The 12,741-nt window shown below is 41.2% G+C and overlaps 1 pseudogene across 1 annotated transcript; it reads left to right on the top strand.

Annotated features, from left to right (window-relative positions):
- Positions 1-7,022: 7,022 nt before the first annotated feature.
- On the top strand, positions 7,023-8,845 carry LOC306659655 (UDP-glucose 6-dehydrogenase-like; annotated as a pseudogene). The gene is made up of 2 exons: positions 7,023-7,111; positions 7,166-8,845. The product of its transcript is annotated as a UDP-glucose 6-dehydrogenase-like (transcript).
- Positions 8,846-12,741: the final 3,896 nt, after the last annotated feature.

Below are 12,741 nucleotides of genomic sequence, written 5' to 3'. Positions count from 1 at the left end.
GAGCAGTTAAAAACAAAAGAGCATAAAAGGGGGGGAACAGTAAGATTTTAATATTCAAAGGTCAACATTTTTAAAATGTTACAAGGAGGGGCTGGGGAGATAGCTCAGTCGGTAGAGTGCTTGCCTTGCAAGCACAAGGCCCTGGGTTCAATCCCCAGCACTGCAAAAAAAAAAAAAAAAAAAAAGTTACAAGGAACCTTAGATTCTGTGGGTAAAGCACTTGCCTAGCATGTGAGGGCTTGGTTTCAATCCCCAGCACCAAATAAATAAATAAAAATAAAGAACAAACCTTAAATTGAAGGATAGAGTAGAGGCCCCAGCCTCCCTGATCTACATCAACTAGTACATAGGTTACCAGGCCTCTCAGTAGCTAACCCTACCTGAAAGAGCACACTGGAAGGAATTGGAAAGGAATATATATTCCAGAGGTCCATCAAACAGAACTTTAAAAAGCAAAAAACCTGAGCCTAGTGGTATAACTTAGTGACCAAGGCCCAGTGTTTAATCCCCAACACAGGAAGCAAATCTAAAAACATAACATGTGGTATAATTCTGCTAAAAACTTCCTCTCTCTCACACATGTTCACTACAGATTTTAGAAATCATGGAGGCTGAGGCAGGAGGATCACAAATTCTAATCTAGCCAGGGCAATTTAAAGAGGCCCTGTCTCAAAGTAAAGAGGGGTAAGGATGTAGCTCAGTGGTAGAGTACTTGCCTATCACACAGGAGATGCTGTGTGATATGCTGGGTTCAATCCCCAACACTACAAAAAATAAAAATAAAAAAGATTTTAGAAATCACCTGTAGATAATCATCTGGGATAGACCAGTAGGCAGATACTTTTTCCACCTTATCTTCATTTTTTACAAAAACCTTACGAAATCAGGAATGTGGTACTTCAAGTCTAGAATAAGAAACAGCTCTGCTAACAAAGCTATAGCATTTGTCCAGAATTTCTGTGAAAGTCTTAGAACAAAAACAGAATAAGAGCCAGGTGTGGTAGTGCACACCTATAATCCCAGGGTCTTGGGAGGCTGAGGCAGGAGTAAGTTTGAGTCCAGCCTCAGCAATTTAGCAAGAGCATCTCAAAAAATAAGCTTGGAGTGGTAGGGCACACCTGTAATCCGAGAGACTCAGAAAGTTGAGATAGGAAGATAGCAAGTTCAAGGCCAGCCTCAACAATTTAGCAAGGCCCTCAGCAACTTGGTGAGAGCCTGTCTCAAAATAAAAATAACAAAGGGCTGGGGATGTAGCTCTGTGATAGAGCAAGAAGGATTAAATTCCCAGTACAAAAACTAAATAAATAAATATAAAAAACACTGGGGATGTGACTCAGTGGTAAAGCACCCCTGGCTCAATTCTTAGTACCAAAACCTAAACAAAACAAAACCAGAGCAACACCTAAACAAGCTAATGCTGTAACAAATGGATACCCTGACATACTTATACCTCCCAACAAAATGCCCATTGATTAGGACTCTTGTTGCTACTATTAACAAAAAGGACAGTGTAAAACCCGTAGTCTTGTGTTGGCAAAACCAGACCTGATTTTTAAAAAATGAAATTATAAGAACATTATGATGAGAAGCCTTTGCCTGGGGAAAGCTGACGTTAACTCCCCTCCCCTTCTATCAGCCTTTCTTCAGGAAGTCTAACCATGGGTCCCTACCTTTCAGATTGTAAATGACTGTCCTAGGAGTCTGACTGCTCCCTCCCAAAATGTGCACACCCCGGTGCCAGGCTGTGGCTGGAGATGGAACACATGCCCGTGAAAAGAGCCATTTCTTCTTATCTGTTTCTGTAAGCGTGGTTTATGTTAGAGGCCACACAAGGCCTTCGGTCACGTAGATTAGGGATTTTTTTAAAGAGAAAAAAATCCCCCAAGATAGGATGGGTCTGAGATGACACCCAATAACCTATAAATGTTGTGAGAAACAGTGGATCAGGGCTCAGAATTTGGAGTTTGCTCTCTGGGTGCGCTGGTGTAGAATAAAGTTTGGAGTTCTCCTCTCCGAGTGCTGCTTGATGCTTCTCCACCCATCTGTTTCCTGCAATATTTTGGTTCTGATTGGGAAATGACTACCATGCCACCCTTTGAGCCACCAGTGTGGCGGGCCACTTGCCCAGGAGTGCATGGTGCCCCTCAAATCAAATGAAACAGTGCCACCTGAGTTTCAGGATCTCCTTTGCCTGGGGGACCTGTGCTTCCACAGCAGTGACCGCCACTGGACGCCCTGGAGAGTTGGACCAACACCTGCACAATCATCAGGATAAATTAAACTCCCAGGACCCAAGGCCTCAGTCAGGCTTGTCTGTAGGACAGAGCGGAGCTTGATCACCTCCCATAGCCACCTACAAGGGTCCATCAATATCAGGTACTTCCACAAAGTGTTCATCAGTGTAGGGACTGAAGGCTGGGAGACAATGATGTTAGTTCTTGAGTGCATGTGTTAGTGACTGTGAGACTACCTGTGGCTCCACAGCTTTGTGCCATGGGGTCCAAGTGCATCCTAAACTGCGGTTCCGTGGTGACTTTGTACAGCATAATGGTGATTCACGTCCTGTAATAGGACCTCCGACCAGGCCCAGAGTTTATATGTCTACGCCTTCAACCAAGAAGCACCAAGCTCCCTTCGGGGATGCGGCCAGAGGGCACCTTGGGTGACACCCCCCTTCTGTCTTGTGACACTGACCTTGGGTGGAACGTGGGGGGGAAATGTGTCACTTTTAAATCTAAGCTGCTATGGACATAAATGGTTATTTTATCCGTTCCTGTGCTCTGGGATACTGCCAAGTTCCTCCCTAATGCTCAAAATCTGGGGGAACGAATGGAGGTGATCTACAAGACCAACTAGACCAGGTTCTAGACCTTTCAAGGATGGTTGGAGGTCTGCATTCTGCCTCGGGGTATAAAGGCATTGCCCCAAAGGCAGGGATTAACTCCGTAATCTTCTGCAAATGCCCGATTAGAGAGCCTGACAGACCCAGGCTATCCGGGGACACCCTACCTCTTGCAATTTTTCCTCTTTGCTCCAGTTGGGAATGGGGAGGGGGGGATTAAGCCTTCACTCAGAAACACCAGCCCACACTCAGGAGAGCAGGATGGGGAAGAAAACAAGAAACCACCTGTTGGGGTTGAGCCTCTAAATTTAAAAAAACCTCAAGAGATGATAAAATGCGATTGTTTTATTTGGACTCAGGACAGCTTCAGTTTTCTGACTCAAACTTTAGGCCTCCTGAAGGCCCACACGACCTGACTTCTGCCTCCAGGAATGATGCTCACAATGCGGGGAGGGATCTGAGCCAGCTGGAGTGGCTGCCACTGCTCCCTGCTCCCCACCTGCCCTGTAGCCTTCACTGCCCAAGCTAAGGAAGAAATCCACATATGCAAGTTTGTCTGTTTTAAAAGTTTCTAGCTGGGGCTAGGGAGAGAGCTCAGTTGGTAGAGTGCTTGCCTTGTAAGCACAAAGCCCTGGGTTCGCGATCCCCAGCACTCCAAGAAAAAAAAGAAAAAAAAAAAAAAAAAAAAAAGGTTTCCATCTGTCGGCCCTGGTTTTGGTGATCCTATCTTGTCCATTTGGTTTCGTGTGTGTGTGTGTGTCTGTCACTGGCCCTTTGAGCCGTCTCTTGGAAAGAAACATCTTAGCTGCATGGGCTACCTATAGGTATAAGCCTGTCTACGATGTTTTACTCTAACACAACCTGGCCTTCAAATGGTTTTCTGGATGATTATTATGCAATCTTGCAATTGGAGTTGGTCCGTCAGGGGTAAAGTATACAGAAGATTCTGTACGTACAGGCATTTAGGCAGTGGCATGATCAGGATTTCTGGACAGTCAGAAACCAAGTCGAAGGAGCCCAAAGGCACTGCCTGTGGTGTGCAAGGATAGCCAGACACCAGAAGGAAAAGCCTTCCCGCCCAGTGCTGGCTGTCCCACTGCTCTCTCTCAGCCTGGGCCCAGGTCATCTCACTGGGCCTCCTCCACTGAGTATCAATGTGCTTAGATAAGAAAAGTGACCCAAAGGAGCATCTGGGTACAGTGGGCAGGGTGGAACTCACTTAAAACTGATGGCATTATGATAATAATAAGGGAGACAAGTCAGGCTCAAAAATATCATGTGCTCCAAAACCTTAAGGGCAACGTGGGAGGGAAAAAAAAAAGTGTTTATATATGCTACATTGTCTGGTCTCTCTCCTGGGATGAAATTTATTATATAAGTTAAATGCATAGATAATATTCATAAGGATTGTATCAGAATACAAATTTAAGAAAGGGTCCAAAACTAGAAAAGATAATGGAAAGTTATAGGTATGGAAATATATTTTTTGGTATGAAAAAATTAGAAAGTAAATGAAATGTTTCTTGAAGAGAGGGTGCTTTATCTGGTAAAGTAATATTCTTGTGCTAAAGTCCAAGATGAAAGAGAGTAGAAAACTAAGAATGTAAAGAAGTTGTAGAACATCTAAGTAAGTTACACAAGGTTTGTGGAGGGTAAATCTCAAAAAGTTTGTGTGTGATTAAGTTGGTTATCATCAGCACAATCAGTTGAAGGTCAAATATTAATGTATTGCTATAAACCAGAATTTAATTCTCTATGTGTTGAAGTAACAAGGGTTTCTTAAAACATTGGTCTGCTCATAACTATCAAGATAAGTTCTTGTATCTGTTGAGTTTTATTATTTGGGGGAACTAATCTTTTTTTTTTTTTGTGGTGCCGGGGATCAAACCCAGGGCCTTGTGCATGCAAGGCAAGCACTCTACCAACCGAGCTATATCCCCAGCCCCCAGGGGAACTAATCTTAAAGGGATTAACATTTGTACAACTTTGGTTAAACAAACAACTGTCATTTTAGATTTCTACACTACACTACAGATTCTAAATTTTTCTTAAAAGTTAAACTTGGATAACATAAGGACATCAGTGTAATCATGATGCTGTTATTGACTTTTTAAGACTTTTCTTTGTTCTTTTTAGTAATACAAGACAGTGGAGTGCATTTTTGACATATTATACATATATGGAGTATAACTTTTTCTAACTGGGATCCTATTCTTGTGGTTGTACATGATGTGAAGTTTCACTGGTTGTGTATGCATATATGAACATAGCAAAGTTATGTCCGATTCATTCCACTGTCTTTCTTATTCCCATCCCCCCTCCATTCTCTGACTTCTTTGTATAGTAAATGTATTTATGTCCTCCATGAATACAAGTCTTTAAAACAAGGTTTAGAAGAGCACTGTACCAAGCTAGTGTTCTCCAAACTAAAGTTTTCTGTAACAGTAATCTCTTGCTGACTTATATAAAAATAGCAAATTTAGTTGGAACTTTATTTATGCCATTTAACATTTTGTAATTAGACCAAAATAACCTGTCATAAGTTATAAAATTTTGTGTTACTCTTTACGCTGGGATGGGAATTTGAATGCATTTTGAAAGGTAATAAGGAGAGCCTGGTTTATTTAAATGTTGACAACATGGGATGTGAAGACATTTTTCTACTTTCCCTCAAAAGGGATTAAAAGCTTCTCTTAGCTTGTTTGATTCATGTTTCAGATGTAATGTTGAATTATGTTAACTTATATTCATACAGACTCAGGAAACTACATATAAAAACTTAATTTTATTATTAAAAATGTATTATTTGGGCTGGGGATATAGCTCAGTTGGTAGAGTGCTTGCCTCACAAGCACAAGGCCCTGGGTTCAAACCCCAGTACCACCAAAAAAAAAAGTATTATTTTATAAAAAATATGTGAGAAAGAGACAGAGATCAGTTTCAAAAATAAAACACCTTACCTAAGATTTGTCAAGAGACCACCTCATCTGAGTTAAGATGCTGCCTCACTGTATTCCATGTTAGGATAACCACTCAAATTCATTTGAAGATAAGTTCAAAAGGTAGATTTTTTTCTAGTAATTAGAGAAATACAAATCAAAACTATCCTAAGATTCCATCTCACCCCAATTAGAATGGCGATTATCAAGAATACAGGCAACAATAGGTGTTGGCGAGGATGTGGGGAAAAAGGTACACTCATACATTGCTGGTGGGGCTACAAATTAGTGCATCCACTCTGGAAAGCAGTGTCGAATGGAACCACCATTTGACCCAGCTACCCCACTCCTTGGCCTATACCCAAAGGACTTAAAGTCAGCATAGTACAATGATGCAGCCACATCAATGTTTGTAGCTGCTCAATTCACAACAGCCAGATTGTGGAACCAACCTAGATGCCCTTCAATAGATGAATAGGTAAAGAAGCTGTGGTATATATACACAATGGAATATTACTCAGCCATACAGAATAAAATTATGGCATTTGCAGGCAAATGGATGAATTTGGAGAATATCATGCTAAGTGAGATAAACCAGTCCCAAAAAACCAAAGGACGAATGATCTCTCTGATAAGCAGATGATGTTGCATAATGGGGGGGGGGGGCAAGAATGGAGGAAGGATGGGTTGTATAGACGAAAAAGAGCGGTGGGAGGGGTGGGGGGAAGGAAAAAATAACAGAATGAGACAAACATCATTACCCTATGTACATGCTGATTACACAAATGGTGTGACTCTACTTCATGTACAACCAGAGAAACAAGTTGTACCTCATTTGTTTACAATGAATCAAAATAAATTATTAAAAAAATAAGAAATACAAATAGTCAATAAAAAAAGATAGTTTTTTTTGTTTTAAGGATTACTGTGATCTTAAAATAAAAAGGAAACATAATATATAGCTAAGTAAAGATTTGAGATTATAAAAACTTTCTTGTTACATAGCTATTATACAAACTTTGTTTTTATTCTTGTTAATATCATCTTGTATTTTCCTTATAAACTTTATAACTGTTGTCTGTCAGTGCTTTACAGAAGTACAACTTTTAATACAATAACCTGTGTTAATTTGAGATGATGAGCCATTATCTATAGGCTACACAAAATATAAGGCTGGGCGGCGGGAGGTGGAGCAGGCGAGCGGCTGAGGGTAGAGTCCAGGAGGGCCTGGCTCCGGGGGAATGAAGCCTCCTCCTTCTGGGGCAGGCCTTTAAATACGGGCCCTGGCCCGGGACTCGGGGTGCAGCAGCTGGCAGCCTGAGGGAGGGGCGTGCGGTGGAGGGAGATCAGGCGGAGTAGGGCACGGGTGCAGAAGCTGCTGCAGCCGGTCAGGAGGAAGGTGCTGTCCGAGCGTTCGGAATAGAAGCGGCCGCGGAGGGCTTGGAAGCGTACAGTCATGTTTGAAATTAAGAAGATCTGCTGCATCGGTGCTGGCTATGTTGGAGGACCCACATGTAGTGTCATTGCTCACATGTGCCCCGAAATCAGGGTAACAGTCATTGATGTCAATGAATCAAGAATCAACGCATGGAATTCTCCTACTCTTCCTATTTATGAGCCAGGACTAAAAGAAGTGGTAGAATCCTGTTGAAGAAAAAATCTATTTTTTTCCACAAACATCGATGATGCCATCCAAGAAGCTGATCTGGTATTCATATCTGTGAACATTCCAACAAAAACCTATGGAATGGGGAAAGGCCGGGCAGCAGATCTGAAGTATATTGAAGCTTGTGCTAGACGCATTGTGCAAAACTCAAATGGGTACAAAATTGTGACTGAGGAAAGCACAGTCCCAGTGCGAGCAGCAGAAAGTATTCGTCGCATCTTTGACGTGAACACAAAACCCAACCTGCATTTACAGGTGCTGTCCAACCCTGAGTTCTTGGCAGAAGGAACCGCAATCAAGGACCTAAAGAACCCAGATAGAGTACTAATCGGAGGCCATGAGACCCGGGAGGGCCAGAGAGCTGTGCAGGCACTGTGTGCTGTGCATGAGCACTGGGTTCCCAGAGAAAAGATTCTCACCACCAATACTTGGTCTTCAGAGCTTTCTAAGCTGGCAGCAAATGTTTTCTTGCTCAGAGAATCAGCAGCATTAACTCCATAAGTGCTCTGTGTGAAGCAACAGGAGCTGATGTGGAAGAGGTAACAACAGTCATTGGAATGGACCAGCAAATTGGAAACAAGTTTCTAAAAGCCAGCGTTGGTTTTGGTGGGAGCTCCTTCCAAAAGGATGTTCTAAATTTGGTTTATCTCCGTGAGGCTCTGAATTTGCCAAAAGTAGCTCATTATTGGCAGCAGGTCATAGACATGAATGACCACCAGAGGAGGAGGTTTGCTTCTCGGATCATAGATAGTCTAGTAATTCAGTGACTGATAAGATAGCAATTTTGGGGTTTGCATTCAAAAAGGACACTGGTGGTACAAGGGGATCCTCTAGTATATATATTAGTAAATATCTGATGGATGAAGGTGCACACCTCCATATCTATCATCCAAAAGTACCCAGGGAACAAATAGTTGTGGATCTTTCTCACCCAAGTGTTTCAGAGGATGACCAAGTGTCCCAACTTGTGACCATTTCCAAGGATCCATATGAAGTATGTGATGGTGCCCATGCTGTTGTTATTTGCACTGAGTGCCACAAGTTTAAGGAATTGGATTATGAATGCATTCATAAAAAAATTGCTGAAGCCTGCCTTTATCTTTGATGGATGACGTGTCCTGGATGGGCTGCACAATGAACTACAAACCATTGGCTTCCAGATCGAAACAATTGGCAAGAAGGTATCTTCAAAGAAAATTCCATATGCTCCTTCTGGTGAAATTCCAAAGTTTAGTCTTCAGGATCCACCTAACAAGAAACCTAAAGTATAGACATTGCCATTTTTATTTGTGATTATTTTGGTACTTCAGGATAGCAAATATCTGATATTAAATGGTAAATGAATCAAGTGTTTTTAAGGAAACAAACTTATCTTTTTAATCATCAAATTTATACTAGTCATATTTGACTCTTGTCCTCGGAAGTCAGCTCAAACCCAGGGAATGACAGGGTTTTACAACTCTGGGCAAATGACCTCCCAACCAGGGGGATCAATGAGACCCTAGAGAATAGGAAGCCAACCAGTGCACATTCCTCAAAAAGAAGGGTTATTGGAAAGGGAAATGTCCCAATGTTTCCAAGGGAAGCCTAACATGGTCAGCAAGACCTTGACTTATCCTAGGAGATGGCACTAGAGAAACTAGGAGGCTTCTCACAAATTCCCAAGAATGACTCTCTGAGGAATCTCAACTGATTCTTAATGGTAGATAAAGACAAGGTCAATTTTGACCAAGGTGGTCTTAAACACCTGGCAAGGGGTGGGGAGATAGCTCAGCTGGTAGAGTGTCGAGTTCGATCCCAGTACCGCAAAAAAAAAAAAACACCTGGCAAGAGAGTTAAAAACAAAGCACAGCCACACATGGGCTGGCATTCATGGCTAAGGTGGCACAATTGGTGGCAAAGGGGTGAAAGATCACCTGGAAGTTACAACTAAACAAACTGTATCAGGAAACCCACCACACTGGATCAAATGTTGACAATTGCTTTGCCAATAATTAGGTCTAACCCTATTAGATGGATTCTTCCCTTATAAGAGTCTCTATAGGAACCCTCTCCTCATTATAAGAGGTATATGAAAAGATCTAAAAAAAAAAAAAAATGAACAAAATTATGCCCATCTATTTAAACTAGGAGATGCTATTTGGTTAAAAACCAAAACAAAGTGGAATGTCCAACCCCAGAGCTTCTTGGAAGGGTCTGTTCACTGTCATTCTATCCACCCCTACTGCAGTAAAGATGCCCAAGGTGGTCTCTTGGATTCATCACAGCAGGGTAAAACCATCCTATTGTGGTTGGGAATACATTCCTGATCCAACTGCACCAGGCAAGTTGACCATCCAAAATAAACAAGCTGCACCCGAAGAGGCCACCAGAAAAACAGCCCTGTTTTAGTCACTCTGGAAGCTGACCAATCTATTCACAGCAGAGTCTTGCGGAACTCACTGCTAACTGGGATAAATGGATTACTCTTATTTTCCATACAGGTCTATTTACTGTCAAGTTCCACTTGGCGCTCCTGTTTGACCCCTCCTTCCTTAACATGCTGACCTGATTTGTCTCCCATTTAGAAGCCATGAAATTCCAAATGGCCCTCCAGAGTTATCAGTGGCTTAAATTGGAGAACATGGACACAGGCAATGCCAATGCCCTTAAAAAGGTCTAAAAGCATATCAAACACTTCTCAGCAGCATAGAGTTCTCTCTAATATAGACCATGTAGGTAAACTATCACATATGTTGGCATACAATTGTGATATTACCTTAATACATTTTTTAGCATCTGTAGGGTATTTTGAAAGTTCTCTTTCACTGATATTAATTTCTGTGTTTTTGCTTTTTTTCTTTATTAGACTTGTTTGATTTTTATCAAATTTTAACTATTATTTCTTCTCTATTTCATAAATAATCTGTTATTCTAACTTCTGATACAAGTACTTTAAGTTATAATTGTTCCTCTGAGTACTGTTTCATCCCAGAGATCCTGATATTTTAAGTTTTTATTATCACTTAGTTCAAAGCACTTTTTATTTATTTTTCTTGTGCTTTCTTCTTTGACCTCTAAGGTATTTATAAGTTTGCCATTTAATTTTGAAAGAGTTGACATGTGGGGTTGGGTTCTGTATATCTTAAGGTGATTGTTTTCTAATGTAATAGACCAGGCAAGAAACATACTCTGCATGATTTCCAATTTTAAAAAAAGTAATGGAAAGGCTTTTTATGTTGATTGTATTGGTTATATACATGTCGAAACTGATCAAATTGCATACTTCAAATATGTTCATTTTATTGTCCTTCAATTTTACTTCAATAAAGCTAAGGAAAAATAAAAGGGGCATCAAAAGGGGGGAACGTGATGGCAAAACCAGACATGAAAAAAAACCTGATTTTTAAAAAATGAAATTATAAGAACATTATGATGAGAAGCCTTTGCCTGGGGAAAGCTGACGTTAACTCCCCTCCCCTTCTATCAGCCTTTCTTCAGGAAGTCTAATTAACCATGGGTTCCTACCTTTCAGATTGTAAATGACCGTCCTAGGAGTCTGACTGCTCCCTCCCAAAATGTGCACACCCCCGTGCCAGGCTGTTGCTGGAGATGGAACACATGCCCGTGAAAAAAGCCATTTCTTCTTATCTGTTTCTGTAAGCGTGGTTTATGTTAGAGGCTCCACGCAAGGCCTTCGGTCATGTAGATTAGGGATTTTTTTAAAGAGAAAAAAAAACCCCAAGATAGGATGGGTCTGAGATGACACCCAATAACCTATAAATGTTGTGAGAAACAGTGGATCAGGGCTCAGAATTTGGAGTTTGTTCTCTGGGTGCGCTGGTGTAGAATAAAGTTTGGAGTTCTCCTCTCCGAGTGCTGCTTGATGCTTCTCCACCGTCTGTTTCCAATGATAGTCGCACTTTTGCTAGAAAATATTTGGCAGATAATGAGAGGGTTCCAAGAGAGAAGGTAACACCCAACTTCTCATTGTTCCCTTAAAACCTGAAAGAAGGCCGTGGGTATAGCTCAGTGGTAGAGCACATGCTTAGGCCCCAGGTTCAATTCCCTGTGCCCAAACCAATAAAACCCACGAGAAGATGAAGAGGGATTGGTTAGTGGGTACAAAGTCATAGCCAGAATGGAGAAATAAGGCAGGGTGTACTATTACACCAAAGGCCAATTACAGTTAGCAATATTATATTGTACGCAATGGAAATAACTAGAAGAGAGGATTTGCAGAGTTCTTATCATAGGGAAATGATAAATGTTTGAGATGATAAATGATAAATGTTAAGCAACTTAGTAAGACCCTGTCTCAAAATAAAACATAAAAAGGATATGTTGCTCAGTGGTTAAGCACCCTTGGGTTCAATCCTTAGTACCAAAATATAAAAAAAAAAAATTTTTTTTTAAATATTTTAAAAAACATAAAAAGGGCTGGGAATGTAGCTCAGCATAAGGTACTCCAGGGTTTAATATCCAGTACCTAAATAAATAAATAAGGAAAAATTTACCTGTGATAGAATGCACAAACCTTGACTGTACCATGATTTTGTTTTTGTTTTTGTTTTAGTACTAGGCATTGAACCCAGGGGCACTTAGGTCCTCGCTAAATTGCTGAGGCTGGCTTTGAACTTGTGATCCTACAGTCTCAGCCTGCCAAGTCGCTGGCACTATAGGCATGGGCCACCATGCCCAGCAAGTAAATATTACCTTTAAAAAAAAAAGAAAAACCTGCTGGGTGGGCATGGTGGTTCATGCCTTTAATTCTAGCAACTCAGGAGGCTGAGGCAGGAGGATTTCAAGTTGGAGGCCAACCTCAGCAACTTTGTGAGGCCCTAAGCAATTTAGTGAGACCACGTCTCAAAATTTATAAAGGAAAACAACAAAAAATGGGGGCTGAGGATATAGCTCAGTGGTTAAGTGCCCCTGGGTTCAAAACCCCAATACAAAAAAAAAAAAAAAAAAAAAAGAAAGAAAAACTATAAACAGCAGGCCCTACTCATGCCTGTAATCAAGCACTCAGGAGGTTAAGGAAGGAGGATTGCAAGTTCAAGGCCAGCCAGTACAACTTAGCTGAGAGACCCAGTTCAAAACAAAAAATATAAAGGGCTGAAATGTAGCTCAGTGGTAGAGCACACCTGGATTCAATCCCAGGTACCCCCACCCAAAAGCAAAACAAACAAACAAAAAAATCCATAAACAAATGCCGAACTTTAAAGCTATGCATGTTGAAGTCCTTTTAGGTATGAAGTATCCTGATGGCTACAGTGATTTCTCAGAATCTGTAGGGGATTGCTTGCACTGCTGCC

This window comes from Sciurus vulgaris (assembly GCF_902686455.1).
Source record: "Sciurus vulgaris genome assembly, chromosome: 1".
NCBI lineage: Eukaryota > Metazoa > Chordata > Mammalia > Rodentia > Sciuridae > Sciurus > Sciurus vulgaris.
The sequence above is the reverse complement of the archived record's forward strand: the minus strand, read 5'-3'. Positions and strand labels throughout refer to the sequence as shown.